This window comes from Miniopterus schreibersii (genome assembly GCF_964146895.1).
Source record: "Miniopterus schreibersii genome assembly, chromosome: 2".
Classification (NCBI taxonomy): Eukaryota; Metazoa; Chordata; class Mammalia; order Chiroptera; family Miniopteridae; genus Miniopterus; species Miniopterus schreibersii.
The window spans coordinates 105,808,746-105,813,273 of NC_138102.1; the positions used below are offsets into that span (position 1 = coordinate 105,808,746).

Sequence of the window (4,528 nt, forward strand, 5' to 3'; positions counted from 1 at the left end):
AAGCATCTTATGTAGGGGGGAAGGAACATTCTAGCTGACCTACAGATTAGTCAAGTGGGGAGTTTTCTGGGAGGAGAGCTAATGTCTATGGTGTCTTCCGCTGTTGTCCTGAAGCTCACTGTAGGACATATCACTTTGTACCAACAGATGCCTATAGAAGTCATTCAGTTACCCTACAGCAGGGAGGAAGGCACAGGAGGAAAGGAGAAGGAGGAAGAGGAGACTCTATGTCCTACGATGGAGTTAAGAGGCTGGTAGGTGGAAAAACCAGGAATAATGGAAGCAAAATTGTCCTCCTGAGGATGCCATGCCAAGCAGAAAGCCTCCCAAAAAATCCACCAGTCACAAGAATCTTCTTCCTCACAAAGGACACATCTCCTCAGCTTTGCTTTTCACCTCTGTAGATATGTGGCTGCTCTTCAGCTGTTCCTTGGCTTTCCTCATGTCCTCTCTACTCGTTGCCAGTCAACTTTGATGTACCCAGTATGGTTTGCAAGCTGAAGGAGAAAAAAATCTTCCTCCCACAGCTGTTGCAGCCAACTTTCCAACCTTCTGGAATATGAAATTCGTGTACCATCCAGTGACACCTCCAATGAATAGCTAGCTGACTTGCCACGCTATACTTTTCAGCTGAGGGCCCAGATTCCTGCTTGAACAGCTTGCTCCACCATGGCTGCTGCTTAGCAAATTCTGCAAGGTCCAGTGACTCAAAATGTCCTTGAGTGGACAAGGCCGTTTCAGCGAGCTGGTCTGCTGATGACACGCTTGGATGCTCCGAACGATAGGACATGGAGTGGCGCACAGTCATCCCTGCAATCTCAATAAAAAATTTTAAAAGTGTTTTTACCTAGTTTGTGCTTTTTTAGTTACATTTAATGGAGCATATAAAAAAGAACTTTCCTAAAGAAAAAACAACAACTTAAATAGAATCATAAAACAGTCTCTTAGAAGAACCTTGAAGAGCCATTAGACATAATCTAGTCCTATTCCCCAATGGAACCACCTCATTTAAAAATAGGTAAAGAAACTGTGGCCTAAGAAAACCAAATTATTTGTACCAAAATTATTCTACTAGCCAGGCATGTTAAATCTACAGAATTACTTTTAAAGCTGACAAATGTTTGTTGAGTTAAAAAGACTCCCAGGCCCAATAGGGAATTAATTCTGCCAATGGAAAGGATTTATTATAAGATCACATTATTGTATACCAACTCTTTTTCATAATTCAGGTTTATATTAAACTGTACATGGATTATTTATACCTTTTCTCTCTCTTCTCAGCCTACTATCTTTTAAGCTACTTATATATTTGATTAAGGAGACAAAAATATAAAGAAACTTAGTGGGGAAAATGAAGGGTGAAATGCTGGGGTAAAAAATTACTGGCTAAAATTTGAATTTTGGATCATCCTTTGATTTTATTTTTCCATGTTATCTCTTCTGTCATTATCAATTAATCCACAATAATACATTGCATGATTTATTGAGAACCTATTGTGGTGATCATCCAAATAGCCATTACAGAGATTATAAAAGCTGTGCTATGCCTCCACCAATTTTTTCATTAAGCTTAATACACCCTTGAAGAAGGTTAATGTTATGGTCAAAACATCATTTTTCTTTGTTACTGCCAGCATGAAATGGAAATAAACTTGTACTTGGGCTCTGGTGTTTGTACATCACATTCAGAGGATAAAACTAGCTCTGTTCTGAATATTCAATAGGTGATGAGAGATTAGCAAATTTCAAAATTATGTGTAAAATATTGGTGAAGGACCAGAATTGATCAAAATGCTTAAGTTTTAAAAAATGAACATCATGCAAACCTACAGCTAACATCATACTTATTAATGAGAGACTAAATGCTTTCCTCTTAAGAACTGGAACAAGACAAAAAAATCTGCTCTCATCAAGTCTGTTCAACATTGTATTGAAGGTTCAAGACAGGACAATTAAACAAGAATGGATTGGAAAGAAAGAAGTAAAACTGGGCCCAGCCGGGCATGGCTCAGCAGTTGAGCATCGACCTAGGATCCAGGAGATCGAGGTTTAATTCCCAATCAGGGCACATGCCTGGGTTTTGGGCTCGATCCCCATTTGGGGGGGGCATGCAGGAGGCAGTCAATCAATGACAACTCTCTCATCGTTGATGTTTCTATCTTTCTGTCTCCCTCTCCCTTCCTCTCTCTGAAATCAATAAAAGATATTAAAAAAAATTAAAAAAAGAAGTAAAACTGGAAACTATGAAGGAAATTAAGAATGACATAGCAGAAATAAAGAATGCATTGGAAGGGATAAACAGCAGATTAGAGAAAGCTGAGGGTCGGATCAGAGAATTACAAGACACGGTAGAAAAAAATAATCAGAGATCCAAAAAGAAAAAACTATTAAAAAACAGCAGGACAGTCTAAGGGAGCTGTGGGACAACATGAAATGTAGCAATATTTGCATCATAGGAGTGCCAGAGGAAGTTGAAAGTAAGCAAGGGTTAGAGAACATGTTTGAAAAATAATAGCAGAAAACTTCCCTAACCTGGTGAAGGAAAAAGTCACACAAGTTCAGGAGGCACAGAGTCCCAAGCAAGAAGAATCCAAAGAGGCCCACGCTCAGACACATGATAATTAAAATGCCAAAAATTCAAGACAAAGAATCTTAAAGGCAGCATGAGAAAAGCAATCTGTTACCTACAAAGAAGCTCCCATAAGGCTGTCAGCTCACTTCTCATCAGAAACTCTACAGGCCAGAAGGGAATCGCATGAAGTGTTCAAGATAATGCAAAACAAAGATCTGAAACCCAGGTTACTCTATCCAGCAAAGCTATCATTCAAAATAGATGGTGAAATAAAGAGCTTCCAGACAAAAAACGGTTAAGAGTTTATCACCACCAAACCAGCATTGCAGGAAATGTTAAAAGGACTGCTGTAATAATAAGAAGAAATAGAGAGAGAAACATAGGCATAAAGAATTAAAATGGCAAAAAATAAGGACCTTTCAGTAATAACCTTAAAGACTTTAAGGGAGAGATCAACAGCAATGTAGTCATAGCTGTGGACTTTAACACCCCACTGACTTCACTGGATAGATCTTCCGGACAAAAAGTCAACACAGAAACAGTGACTAAATGACACACTAGATGAGATGGATTTAATTGATATTTACAGGACATTTCATCCCAAAGCTGCAGAATATACATTCCTCTCAAGTGCACATGGGTCATTCTCAAAGATAGACCACATGTTAGGACACAAAACCAGTCTCTACAAGTTCAAGAAGATTGAAATCATATCAAGCATCTCAGATCACAAGGGCATAAAATTAGAAATCAACTACAGTAAAAACACTCAAAAACATTCAAACACATGGAGGCTAAACAACGTTATTAAATAATGAATGGGTTACCAATAAGATCAAGAAAGAAATAAAAACTTTCTAGAAACAAATGAAAATGAACACACAACAACCCCAAATTTATGGGACACAGTGAAAGCAGTCCTACGAGGGAAATTCATAGCACTTCAGGCTTACCTCAAAAAGCAAGAAAAATTTTTTAGTAAACTATCTAACCCTACAACTTAAAAAGCTCCCCTGTGAAGCCATCTGGACCAGGGCTTTTGTTTGCTGGGAGTCTTTTTTATTACTGCTTCAATTTCATCAGTTGTTATTAGCCTATTCAGGTTTTCTGATTCTTCCTGATCCAGTTTTACATGATCTCACTCATATGTGGAATCCAATAAATAAAACAGACTGAGGAACAAAATAGATCCAGAGACACAGAAGCATGGAACAGACTGATGAATGTCAGTGAGAAGGCAGGGGTGAGGGAGTAGGTGAGGAGAGATTAATCAAAGAACTTATATGCATATATGCATAACCCATGGACACAGACAATAGTGTGGAGAAGGCCTGGTGCGGGGGATGCGAGATGGAGGGTATCAATGGGGGGGGGAGGGTATCTGTAATACTTTCAACAGTAAAGATAATTTTAAAAAAAAATGTATCTTTATTTCAGAGAGAGGAAGGGAGAGGCAGAGAGAGAGAGAGAGAAACATCAATGATGAGAGAATCATTGATTGGCTGCCTCCTGCACCCCCTGGACTGGGGATCAAGCCTGCAACGTGGGCATGTGCCCTGACCGGAAATTGAACCATGATCCCCTAGATCCTAGGTCGATGCTCAAACCGCTGAGCCATGCCCGACCAGGCGTAAAGATAAATTTTTTAAAAAAGATTTCTTAAAAAAAGAAGTAAAACTATGTCTATTTGCAGATGACATGATCTTCTATATAGAAAAATCCTAAGGAATCTACTAAAAACTATTAGAACTAATATCAAGTTCAGCAAGTTCACAGGATACAAGGTCAATATACAAATATCAATTGTATTTCTATATAGTAGCAATGTACAGACCAAATATGAAGTTTAGAAAACAATTACATTTACAATCACACCACAAAGAAATTATTATAAATAAATTTAGGAAAAGAAGTGTAAAACTTATACTCTAAAAATTACAAAACATTGTGAAAAGA

At 38.1% G+C, this 4,528-nt stretch overlaps 1 pseudogene across 1 annotated transcript; it reads right to left on the reverse strand.

Moving 5' to 3' along the window:
- Window positions 1-243: 243 nt before the first annotated feature.
- Window positions 244-808, reverse strand: LOC308552496 (FUN14 domain-containing protein 2 pseudogene; annotated as a pseudogene). Its single transcript has one exon. The product of its transcript is annotated as an FUN14 domain-containing protein 2 pseudogene (transcript).
- Between the last annotated feature and the right edge of the window lie 3,720 nt (window positions 809-4,528).